The sequence below is a fragment of the Solanum verrucosum genome, unplaced genomic scaffold, assembly GCF_900185275.1.
Source record: "Solanum verrucosum unplaced genomic scaffold, falcon-dt-bn FXZP01000003.1, whole genome shotgun sequence".
Taxonomy (NCBI): Eukaryota; Viridiplantae; Streptophyta; class Magnoliopsida; order Solanales; family Solanaceae; genus Solanum; species Solanum verrucosum.
The window spans coordinates 1,783,672-1,798,072 of NW_026020120.1; positions in this window are offsets into that span (position 1 = coordinate 1,783,672).

Consider the following 14,401-nt stretch of genomic DNA (forward strand, 5'->3'; position numbering starts at 1 on the left):
CGGATTCCATGTAGCTCACGTGGTCTATGTCAGTTAAGGCTATTTCCCTCTATGAATAAGAATATGAACAAAAACATGATTTATGTACTATGGTTCCTCAAGAGGTTCTACTTAGTGTGAGTGGGGGTATGGGACTTAATTCATGCATTGCACAAGTAGGCGTGGAGGGCGGTCGTGGTATGTTTCTCTTATGATATGATGATTTATGAGTTGATGCATGCTTTATATGAATTATGAACATGAACATGAACTATACTTATGACTTCTCAAGGAGCTTTACTTAGTGTGAGTGGGGGTATGGGACTTCATTCATGCTTGCACAAGTAGGTTTTGAAAGGGGTTATGGTGTGGTTTCCTTCTGCTATGAAGATATATGAATTTATGCATGTATGATATGGATTGTTACTAAGAGTGGCTTTCCTTGTTATAAGCTATGAACATTATTGTTTCCTTGTCTATGAGTATTACCTATAGATGAGATCAAGGCATGATAAGTATGAGCATGGTGGCCTAAAAGTGGTACTTAGTGTAGATGGGATTATGAGATCTTATCTATGCATTGCACAAGTATAACTTAAGGTTACTTATGTAATGGTTCTATTATGATGAGATGATCTTCGTATTTAATCATGTATGTGAACTATCTCTTATGATGATTGATGTTTGCATTATGTCTATTTTGGAGACTATGCTTGTGATAATGGTGATATCCGTTATGCTATGATGAATTGTACATGGGTTGTCTTATGAGTTACATTTCCCAACTATTTCAAAGATGATGTTCAAAATTTGCTTATAGCATGCTTTCAACTAAAATGTCCCTTTTAGCATGTATTAAGGATTTTTATGCATGGCTATTATACTTAGTGCATTTTTGTACTAACCCATATTTTTACATTTTCTATGAGTGTTGGACCGGTCGTTGAGGTGTGCTTCTTCTATTGTTCAAAGCTTGGATTGATTCTCTCCATGCTCTTGGTGAGTACTCATTGTTCGAGGATGAAAGTTATTCATTTCTAGTGTCTTTCTTACATTCTCTTTTGAGACTATGTTGTAAAGGGCTGTGACCCTTATTGATACTCGATTGTATTAGATGGGTATTGAGACAATGTCTAGACTTCCATTTGATTTTATGAAAAGACTTCGAATGTAAAAAGTTTTAAATTCCGCATCATTTCTATAAATTTTTGTCATGATATGCTAAGGGCTTGTATGAGATCCCTTCGGGGTTGAGTATGCTGTATTACATCTAGGGGGTACCCCTGGGTCGTGACAAACTTGGTAATTAGAGCACAAGGTTTAGAATGATTCTAGGATGATGTCTCATAACCCACATCTAGTAGAGTCTTGTTCATAGTTTGAAGGGCACCACATTTATGAATGAGAGGCTACAAGATGCTTAGGAAATTCCACTTCTTCATTTCATTGCTCTTAAGTCGTGCGATAGAGTTTAACATTATAAGGTCTTTCTTCTAATCCTTATCCGGTGGTCCACAAGATATGAAGTGTGAATAATAACTAAGTAATTCTTGAATAGTGTTGTTGCTTGCATTGATAATTCATTCTTGGTAACGTCCAAATATACTTCTTGAAAATAAATATAAACAGTCATATGCAATATATTTACCCAACTATGAGTCGGGGTCGATCCCACAGAGAATATGGAAGAATGTTATCAATAGAAAATATTTAACTCGATAGTCGTTATATAAAAAATGGGGGATTTAAATTGAAACAAAAATAAAAAGAATAAAAATAGCTTTGAATTAAGTATTTATTTATATTCAGATTATTAGAAATAACTAGGAATGCGTTCCCCACGATTTCATAAAATAGCAAGAATAACGTACTAGTGATCTATTACAATTTTTAGCATGCAAGGTTAGTAAGTTCGGTATCCCCAAGTGATTGGTCCTCCAAATATGGAATTTCACCCCGCACCTTGGTCCGTCTATGTGTGTATACTTTACTAATCCTTACCTTTACCTTAGAGTAGACGTAACATCAATAAATGACTTAGTTTTCACCCTCACACCAATTGACATTAGACTATTATATAGTATCACACTAAATCTCTGTTGATAATTCTTTTCTTATTAACTACCTCCTTGGTCCGGCAAGTAGCAACAAGACGAGTTTTAACGCGTGCACTTGTTAAAAAGACTTCTAAACGAAAGAATTAACTATACATGCATAAAAATCATTCAAGAATCACTTTGTACATAAACTTACTTTAATAATCCATCATGGTTCCCACAACCCTAGTTATGAAATTTAACTACTCATTATCTCAAAAACACAATCAAAATTTACTAAAATAAATATGCTTGTGTTAATCATAAAAATTTAAGAACAATAGCTAAACTATCTTTTATTAATCACGAATACAAATAAATAATAAAGGAAAAGAAAGAATAAACCACAATTCTCCTGCCTCCACGGCGGCTCTTCCAAAGTTCCTAAGCTAGAAGAAAAATTATATTGTGTATTGTTTCTTGGTTCTTGGCTCTACAAAAAATAATTTTTCATCTCCTATTTATAGATAGAGAAACCCTAAATAAAATAATTGAGTCCAAGACAAATTAGGAAAACAAAACCCAATTAAATTGGGTTTGCACTGTATGCATGATTTCTCTCCAAACTGTTGGCGATAGAGGGGCGCCGATCAGCTGACACGTGGTAGCAACAAGCCTAATTCAAATTGAATTGGCGTTCTACTTTGCACCATATATAGGAATATATTATTTTAATAAATTTAATCTACTAAGCTGCCTGCTTCATTTCCTTCTTCAATCTTCCATTTTTAATTCGTTTTAGCTTTAAACATTTTCGTTTTTCCACCAATTTAATCCTACAAATAAAATATACTATTTAGCATAATCCATAAAATTTATGCTCGAAAAGGACAAATATAAATAATAAATGTGAGGCAAATAATGATTAAAAATAGGGATAAGCGTCTGAAAAATACCCCAACTTTGGTCGGATTTGCTGTTGCGATACTAAACTTTTATAAGGACCTACAACCTCCCTAGACTATTTAATACCGTATTTTTTACCCCCTGAACTATTTAATAGTGTATTTGAAAGGTATATATGTGCCCACATGGACACATTACTATTTATAATTTTGCATTATTTCTTATGTCCACGTGGGAAAATATATATGTTTAAAATACGGTATTAAATAGTCTAGGGAGGTAATAGGTCCTCATGAAAGTTTAGTATCGCAACAACAAATCTGACCAAAGTTGGGGTATTTTTCAGACCCTTATCCCTTAAAAATATATATAGTTTTGGCCTCACATCAACACTCAAGGAGCTTTCACCGGTGGATTTGAAGAAGACTATGCTGATCAAGGATCTGCTCCTCAAGTTTCTCAAGCTTGGATTGATTCTCTCCATGCTCTTGGTGAGTCCTCATAGTTCGAGGACGAAAGTTATTCATTTCTAGTGTCTTTCTTACATTCTCTTTTGAGACTATGTTGTAAAGGGCTTTGACCCTTATTGATACTCGATTGTATTAGATGATTATTGAGACAGTGTCTAGACTTCCATTTGATTTTATGAAAAGACTTCGAGTGTAAAAAATTTTAAATTCCGCATCATTTCTATATAGGGGGTACGCCGTGTTACATCTAGGGGGTACCCCTGGGTCATGACATTATCCAAGGTTTAGAAACCCCTAGGTCTAAACAAGATATGGATAATCAATAATTTGACTAAATTTTAGGACCTAGTGGATGAAAGGAACCCACTAGTGAAATCCCACATACCAAGTGACGAAATCTACGGAGCAATCATTTGATATCGGGGTTGAAATTTCAAGCAAGCCTTCTGATTGTTCTTGGGAAACTGTCGCTTCTTTCTTCTCCTTTTTGCTCTAAGTTTGGGTGATTTTTGGTGAATAAAGGTTCTGGGTATGTTTGACTATGTTATTAGGCTTAAACTGAGTAAAATGACATAGTTTAGACATTAAACGACGTAATTTAAGTGTCTAATGCATAGGGGAAATGACTAAAATGACCCTGACTTAAATATGACGAGTGCCACCTACTACAGGACTGACGAGCCGTCGATTGACCTACCAACCGTCAGTAGGAGTCGTCGGTCAAGCTCTTCCTGATAGGGCTTCAGTAAAATGAGTACAACTTTTGACTCAAAGATGAGATTTTAGCAAACTCAGTGGCGTTGGAAAGAGGATTCAATTATCTTTCATTTGATAGGTCAGGAGCCACCTAATTCATTTTGTGCTAAAATATATGACCGTTTGAAGTTGACCCAATAACCAATTCCCTCAAATTGGCTGCTGACCCTCACCTACGGTCTGTAGGTCCAACCATGGACCGTACTGGTCGACCGTGGGTGGGATCAGAGACTATAAAACTCTGGACCCCTACGACAGAACCATCCTACGGTCCGTGAGTCAATCAACAAACTGTGGTTCACGATTGTAGGTGTTATCTTTACATTCTGAAATTCCCCCAAGTTTGGGATTGAACCACGGGATCCCATCTACGTTAGTGGTTCTACCTTCGGTCCATGGGTAGTTTCCGTTGGTTCTCACACCAGATTCTAGAAAGGTGCATTTCTATTTTTTTCAAGTCTGAGGTTTCACAATATCTCCCCCTTGGGAATATTCATCCACGAATAAAGTCTAAACAAGTTGAGTATGGAGGGAAAGAGCTGCAATACCTACCACTAAGTACTAGAAACTTATATCTAACTGAACTGAGTTCCAAGAACATGCAAATATGCTGAAATGCAAGAACAACTGAAGAGACAAGATACTCAGACTGAATTTATGCAAGAGTACACTAAGAGACTGGAGAGAAACTATTACCTGAAATTGAAACGGAATCGGAAGGAAAGAGATGAGGATACTTAGACTTCATGGATTCTTCTGCTTCTGAAGTAGCTCCCTCTACGGACTGACTCCTCCACAAAACTGTCACTGAAGCGACTTCTTTATTTCTCAACCTACGAACTTGACGGTCAAGAATCTCAACTGGCACCACTTCATAAGTGAGACTATCCTTCACAACTACACTCTCTAATGGTACTATAGATACCGGATCACCCACACACTTCTTCAACATGGAAATGGGAAAGATTGGATGAACCGTTGCTAGTTCTGCTGGTAACTCTAACTCATAAGCCACCTTACCAACCCTCTTCAGGATTTTGTAGGGACCTACATATCTCGGACTGAACTTCCCTTTCTTGCCAAATCTCATCACCCCTTTCATAGGTGACACCTTCAGGAAATCCCTATCATTAATTTCAAATTCTAAGTCCCTTCTCCTCACATCTGCATAGGACTTCTGACGACTTTGGGTATCCTTAAGTCTATCTTTGATGAGCTAGACTTTTTCCATAGCTTCATGAACCGAATCTGGCCTAATCAATGTTGCTTTACCTACCTCAAACCAACCAATCAGAGATTTGCATCTACCCCCATAAAGTGCCTCATACGGGGATATCTGAATACTGGAATGTAAGCTATTATTATAGGCGAACTCAATGAGAGGTAGGTAATCATCCGAACTACCCTTGAAGTTGAGCACGCAAGCTCTCAACATGTCCTCTAAGGTCTGACTGGTATGTTCTGCCTAACCATCCCTTTGTGGATGAAATGTTTTACTGAGATTTACCTGAGTACCATGACCTTTCTGAAACGATTTCCAGAAAAGAGAGGTAAACTAAGGACATCTATCTGAGAAGATAGACAAAGGAACCCCATGTAACCTAACTGTCTCATAGATGTAGAGTTTAGCATAGTCCTCCACTGAATCTGTAGTTTTGACAGCCAAGAAGTGAGCGGACTTAGTAACTCTGTCTACTATTACTCAAAATGGAGTCATGTTGTCTACGAGAACTGATATACCGTGCATTTACGATATTTTCGATGAATTTTACTTAGAGCTTGTGTGTGTCTTGAGCTATTTTATTATTAGAAATATTTTTTTTGTACTCTTTGGCATGAAATTGGTTTGGAAGCGGTTGAGAGAAAACGGGACTGAAATTGGCAGCAGCAGCAACCAATGGAGCCAACCACGGACCGTAGGTGGTGCATCGTAGGAGGAAGATCAGGGAAATCTAAACAAGTATGAAACCATGAAGCTAACGACAAACCATAGGTCGAGTGATGACCCGTCCTACACATCCGTCGTTTGGGATCAGAAAGTTGAAGTTCCAGTACCTGATTTATTTTCCAAGTGTTGGTCCACGGAGGTAGACCACGGACCGTAGGTCGAACCACGGTCCGTAGGTTATGTTGTCAGTTGAAACCGTGTCCTAGACTATTTTTCCTTATTTTGTTTCCTAGTTGGTTTAGGTTTTGTTTTCTATAATTATTAGTTGTTATTCCCATTTTTGCGGGTTAGACATTATTGTATACTTTTAGTTTTTTGTCTTTTGGATTATTTTGCAAACGCTTAGCAATTTAATTTTCGGAAGTCGGTTTATGCAAATTTCACTTTTAATTTCAATTCAAGATTTTGGTTTTCATCTATTCTCATTGTAAGTTCATGAATTCTTAACGTAAGTATGAATTGGGATCTCTCAAGCATGAATAGCTAAATCCACAACTAGGGTTGTTGGAACAATAGGCAATTAACAAAGTATGAGTAATAATTAAGTAATTCTTGAATAGTGTTTATGCATGTATTGTTAATCCTTTCATTTAGAAGTCTTTGTAACAGTTGCAAACGTTAGAATTCACCTTGTTCCTACTTGCCTTACCAAGGGTGTAACGAATAAGAAAAAGATTAAATAACAGATATTTAGTTAAGGATTTGTTGCTATCTAATAGTCTGCTATCAATTGAAGTGAGGGTGAAAACTAATCTAAATTGATATGATGACTAATCTGGGGTGAAGGTAAGGGTAGTAATTCACACACCCGTAGACTTATCAAGTTGCGAGGTGAAAGTTCTTGCTAGGATTACCAATCACGTAGGAATACCTAACTTATCGGCCTTGCATGACATACACTAGGATAGGATTACTATTATAAGGATTACTGCGTTAAGAGCTTGTGGGGAACACATACCTAGATTCCATCTTATATTGATATCTCAAACTGTGAATCTTGCATACTTGTTACTTAGTGATTCAAATCAACAATTTGTTACTTTATTTACAAAAACCCCATGTTAACTTTCTTAGAAATAGTTGGACTAAAAAGAGATAATTGTGAGTTAAATTTAGGTATAAACCATATTCCTTGTGGGATCGACCCCAACCTACAAGTTGGGTTCTTTACTTGATAATGGTCGCTTATACTTCTTTAAGAGAGGTGTAATTTGAGCGTATCAAATTTTGGCGTCGCTGCCGAGGAATACGACTTTTAGATTAGACTAACTACATTGTTGAACTTTAGTCAAGAATTTCCTGATTTTATATTTTTGTTTTGTTTTTGTTTTCTACAGGTTTCTACTCTAGTGTATGCCAAGAACACAGAGTTGAGGCGAACCCTTGACCCCCTATGATCCTGAATTGAGAAGAACTCTCAGGAAAATAAATAATCAAGGGGTACACAATATTCCAATCGGAGAGGGTCTAGGAGATGGAGTTGAATTGCAGCCTCCTGGGGTTTTTAATGTTCCTACTCAGGTCATAGTGATAATCTAATAGGAAATGTAAAAAGGGTGAAGAATCTTCTATCACCGAGGTTTCGTGATAACTACTGGGCTGACTATGATACAGTTGGATCAAATAGGCCTATTGTTCTCTCTCCTCTACCCCCAAGAAGTACATTTGTGGTGACCAACAGTCGTATAGAGATGCTTACAGAGAGAGGGTTTTTTAATGGGTTGGGTTCGAAAGACCCATACGCTCACATGGATAAATTGTCAAGTGTCTGTAAGAGTTGTGTAGGACGACCGGAGTTGGATATGGATGTTATAGGTTTGAGAGTATTCCCATTGTCGTTGATCGGTGATGCTGCTATATGGTTTTTTGAGTTGCCTTATAATTCGATCTATACATGGGACCAATTGTACAAGGTGTTCGTAGCAAGGTATTTTCTGGTGTCCAAGAAATTAAATCACAAGGATAAACGGAATAATTTTACAGCACTACCTGGAGAGTCCATAAGCAGTTTATGGGATAGGTTCACTGGGTTCATGAGGAGTGTTCTGAACCACCGCATAGATGATGAGTCACTGAAGGAGTACTTCTATACAGGACAAAATGACAATGGAAGGGCTATGTTGGACACTATTGATGGAGGGTCATATGGTGAGTGCACTTTCGATGAGATCACTGAAAAAGTTGAGAGGATTTCCCAAAACAATAAAGCATGGAGCACTAGAAAGGCAAATACTAGTAGGAGCACGTTCGCTGTCCAGACTGCACCAAACCAATCTAATGATGACATTCGTGAAGAGATGGCTCAAATGAGGACAAAAATTGTCTTAGAACTAAGCATATAAGTGGGAGTGTAGAAAAACTAAATGCGGTAAACTATCTGATTAGAACTCCACCGCTGCCAATTGAGGAGTGTTACTATGAGGAAGATGCGAATATGGTTAATGATCATACAGGGAGTTTCCGAACCAACTCCCAAGGTTCCAACTCGGATTATTGGTGCCAAGGTAAAGGAAACCAAGGTAAGAACTATGGCAACTACAACCGTGAGGGAAACTATGTCCGGGATGGGAACTACAATCGTGACAACAATTACAATCGGAACAACTATGGTAACATGAATGAGAGAGTTGGGCCCTATGTTCCACATGGTAATAGAGAGGGCGGTAATAGTATGACTCGCTTTGAGGATATAATGCAGAAGATGATGAAGAGGTTTTATGCAACTGATGAAAATGTGAAAGAGATGTGTAATGATTTATCTGGGATTGGTCAGAAGGTAGATCCCCATGCAACGTCAATAAAGCAACTCGAACAACAATTCAGTCAGTTGCCCACTACTGCAAACCCACGTCAGCCTGACACACTTCCTAGAAACACCATCCAGAATCCAAAACATGATAGGCATTGTATGACAATCACTACTCGCAGTGGAAAACAAAATATTGATCCCCCCCATGTTGTCTGAGGTTGAAAGAGTGGAAAACAAGATGCCGATGATATTGAGGTTACTGGAGATTCGAAAGATGCTACATAAAAGAAAGTTGAGTTGACCAAAAGAGTTGTTCCCATGCCTAGACCTCCACCTCCCTTTCCACAGAGAATGGTGAAAAAGACTGAAGAAGGAAAATACTGCAGGTTTATAGAAATATTGAAACAACTTTCCATTAATGTTCCGTTGATAGGAACTTTGGAGCAAATGCACAGGTATGCAAAATTCATGAAGGACTTGGTGATCAAAAAGAGGGATGTCAGTTTTGAGAATGATGAGAGGTTGCAACATTGTAGTGCTATTGCTACTAGGTCACTTGTGCAAAAAAAAAGTATTCTGGAGCTTTCACCATTACTTGTACCATAGGTATGTGTGATTTGGGTGCTAGCATTACTTTGATGCCATTGTCGATTTATAAGAAGTTGGATTTAGGAGCTTCAAAACTGACTGTGATGCATTTACCTATGGCTGATAGAACTGTGAAGAGGCCCATTGGAGTGTTGCAAGATGTCCGTGTGAAAGTATAGTCATTCATTTTTCCAGCAGACTTTGTGATCTTAGACTGTGAGGTTGATTTTGGGGTTCCCATCATCTTAGGGAGACCATTTCTTGCTACTGGGCTTGCGTTGGTTGATATGGAGAGAGGGCAGATGAAGTTCTGATTAAATAACGAGTAGGTGACTTTTAACATCTGTAGGTCTATGAAACATGAAAATGATCTTAAATCAGTATCTGTAGTGAATCACATTATGGGGAAAGAATCTGAGGTGTCCATTGAAGAAGGTTAGGTGTTGATACGCTAGCCAGGGTGTCACGACCCAGGGGTACACCCTCTATGTAACATGGCGTACTTGACCCTGAAGGGGTCTCATACAAGCCCTTAGCATATAATAACATAAGAAAATAGAAAAGTATGGAAATTTTGAAAACTTTTATCCATACAATCAAATTCTTTTCATAAAATCCAAGCGGAAGTCTTTACTACACTTTTGTCTCAAACTATCTAATACAACTTTGAATAAAACTCTTGGGGCACAGCCCATACAATAGTCTCAACATGGAAATAAATGACATAAAGGACATAGTGGGTTTTTTCCTCGAAGCTATGAGGACTCACAAAATCTTCAACTCCTTGCAACTTCTAGAAACTTATCTCCAAGAGTAGAACTCAATCTCCAAACCCAACATTTTATGAGAATGTAGGCAAAGTATGCTTAGTACAAAATGTACTAAATATGTTAGCTAGCATAATCATAAGAGCATAAGATAAGGGTTAGTTAATATAAGACATAATCCAAAATCATATGAAATACTTCATGAAACATCAATTATAAGCATAAGATACAATATCATAATAATAAGCAAAATCTCTAACATAAGCATCATATAAGCATTATTCAACTCCTAGTCATTTGTACCCGAATAGGACTAGTCTCAAGTAACCTCAAGGCATACTTATGCAATGCATGAATAGCATCCCGTAATACCATCCAAGCTAAGCACCCTTCTTTGGTCATCTTAATCATAGTCTATATGCATAGTCAAGACCTAGGCTTCATGTACTAAGAGCACTATACATTGAAGTAACCTCAAAGCACACTTGTGCAATGCATGAAGGGAATCCTATAATACCATTCGCACAAAGCATAAAATGAAGTCCACATATGCATACCTACCATTCATTTGGTATCATTCTTAGCTTACTTCATATAGACAAGGGAAATTTCACCTTAAGTCAATCATATCATGGAAGGCAACTATAGCAACTACCCAAGCTAAGTCTACACTATATAAGAGAACACTTTATAAGTAGCTTCAAGTCATACTTGTGCAATGTATGAATAGCATCCCATACTACTATGCACACTAAGTACCACTTTAGGCTATGATACATACTCACTAGTTGGGGACTAGTCCCTCTTTACTATTTTCCATTAGTCATTTAAGGTACTTCTCTATTTAGTACAAGCAAGTCACAACACATGAATTGAATTATATTTCTCAATTCAAGGCTACCAAGGAATAGTACCCTAATAGGCTAGACCAAGCTATCATATTGCTAACATAACTATATTATGCTAAACTAACTACCTTGGAAGGCACACTATTATGCAAGTCCAAGTTATTCATGGAAGGGTACAAGTGTTCCATCCTAGCTACCATGAAATAGTCTTAGCCTAACTAAGTCATGCTACCCTTACAAGCACACTAAGATGTTAATACAAGCTACCCTTAGGAGAGTATGATTCATCAATCCTAAGCTACCCTTAGGAGAGTATGATTCATCAATCCTAAGCTACCCTTAGGAGAGTATAAGTCCTCAATCCTAAGCTACCCTTAGGAGAGTATAAGTCCGCAATCCTAAGCTACCATGAAATGGTTTTGGCCAAACCAAGTCATGCTATCATGAAGGCTTATTAAAAATGTTAGTTCAAGCTACCCGTAGAAGAGTATAGATACTCAATCCTAGGCTACCATGACTATCCCTAACTCAAGCTACCATAAAATGCATCTTACAATGCTAAGTCAAGCTACTCTTAGGAGAGTATAGATCCTCAATCCTAAGCTACCAATCTTGGTCTTGTCTCACCAAGTCCAGCTATACATGAAGAGAACATAACTTTAAGCTATTCTAATCTAACATGCTTTGATTTATTTAAGGATAATACTAGAACCATTCTAAACCTTGTCCTCTGATTACCAAGTTTGTCACGACCCAGGGGTACACCATAGATGTAAGATGGCGTACTTGACCCCGAAGGGGTCTCATACATGCCCTTAGCATATCATACACAAGATAATAGAAAAGTATGGAAATTTTTAAAACATTTATCCATACAATCGAAGTCATTTTACAAAATGCAAGTAGAAGTCTTTACTACACTTTTGTCTCAAACCATCTAATGCAACTTTGAATAAAACTCTTGGGGCACAGCCCATACAATAGTCTCAACATGGAAATAAATGACATAAAGGACATAATGGGTTTTTTCCTAGAAGCTATGAGGACTCACCAAATCTACAACTCCTTGCAACTTCTAGAAACTTATCTCCAAGAGTAGAACTCAATCTCCAAACCCAACATTTTATGAGAATGTAGGCAAAGTATGCTTAGTACAAAATGTACTAAATATGTTAGCTAGCATAATCATAAGAGCATAAGATAAGGGTTAGTCAATATAAGACATAATCCAAAATCATATGAAATACTTCATGAAACATCAATTATAAGCATAAGATACAATATCATAATAATAAGCAAAATCTCTAACATAAGCATCATATAAGCATTATTCAACTCCTAGTCATTTGTACCCGAATATGACTAGTCTCAAGTAACCTCAAGGCATACTTATGCAATGCATGAATAGAATCCCATAATACCATCCAAGCTAAGCACCGCTCTTTGGTCATCTTAATCATAGTCTATATGCATAGTCAAGACCTAGGCTTCATGTACTAAGAGCACTATACATCGAAGTAACCTCAAAGCACACTTGTGCAATGCATGAAGGGAATCCTATAATACCATTTGCACAAAGCATAAAAATGAAGTCCACATATGCATACCTACCATTCATTTGGTATCATTCTTAGCTTACTTCATATAGACAAGGGAACTATCACCTTAAGTCAATCATATCATGGAAGGTAACTATAGCAATAACCCAAGCTAAGTCTGCATTATATAAAGAACACTTCATAAGTAGCTTCAAGTCATACTTGTGCAATGTATGAATAACATCCCATACTACTATGCACACTACGTACCACTTTAGGCTATCATACATACTTACTAGTTGGGGACTAGTCCCTCTTTACTATTTGCCATTAGTGATTTAAAGTACTTCTCTATTTAGTACAAGGCAAGTCAGAGCACATGAATTGAATTCCATTTCTCAATTCAAGGCTACCAAGGAATAGCACCCTAATAGGCTAGACCAAGCTATCATCTTGCTAACATAACTATATTATGCTACACTAACTACCTTGGAAGGCACACTATTATGCAAGTCCAAGCTATTCGTGGAAGGGTACAAGTGTTCCATCCTAGCTACCATGAAATAGTCTTAGCCCAACTAAGTCATGCTACCCTTACAAGCACACTAAGATGTTAATGTAAGCTACCCTTAGGAGAGTATGATTCCTCAATCCTAAGCTACCCTTAGGATAGTATAAGTCCTCAATCCTAAGCTACCCTTAGGAGAGTATAAGTCCTTAATCCTAAGCTACCATGCAATGGTCTTGGCCAAACCAAGTCTTGCTATCATGAAGGCATCCTAAGAATGCTAGTTCAAGCAACCCTTAGGAGAGTATAGATCCTCAATCCTAGGCTACCATGACTATCCCTAACTCAAGCTACCATAAAATGCATCTTGCAATGCTAAGTCAAGCTACTCTTTGGAGAGTATAGATCCTCAATCCCAAGCTACCAATCTTGGTCTTGTCTCACCAAGTCAAGCTATACATGAAGGGAACATATATCACAACTTCAAGCTATTCTAATATAACATGCTTTGATTCATTTTAGGTGATTAGTTTGTCAAGCTAGAATCATTCTACGTCAAAGAATTTTGCATCTCCTAGAATACTTATGCCTAACTGTGTGCATGAGAATATGCATTCAAAAATACACAAAAAGATCACATCATATTAGCTTTACTCTCAAAGCCCTAATCATTTATGACTACAAGCCTTACTCTCAAGCTTTACTTCTTACCATCATCATTATACCTAGATTTTAAGGTATTCTAATAACATTTTTCATTAGTAGGTGATTCTAGTCATAATTGATCATAAAGGTTCAATTTCAACTTCCTTCATATTCAATAAGGTCTAGATCATTCATATCTATATGTTCATAACCTTGACCAAATACTACACATGACATTGATTTTAGAAGATCACCTATGAATCCTCAATTTCACCTTTCATGGCTTAAACCCACATAATGACTAATTCATCAATTAGACTAGGGTTAACCATATAATACACATAAATTCATCATAATATCATAATTCAATTCTAATTCAATCATAATTAAGTATTATCCACTTGATTGGAATCATACCTAAACACTACATACAATGTAGGAAGAAACCCTAGTTAGAATTGGGTTTTGACTTCACAATTGGGGGAAAACCTATGGGGATCTATGGGTGGAAGAACCCATAGATGAAAAAGCTAACAAACCTTGATTCAAATCCTAGCAAGAGCTTGAAACAATGGAGGAGATTCTACTCTACTTCCTTTCTTCTTCACTTCTTAGAGAGAGAATTTTCTTGAGTGAATTTGGGGTCTTGGAAGAATGAATTAA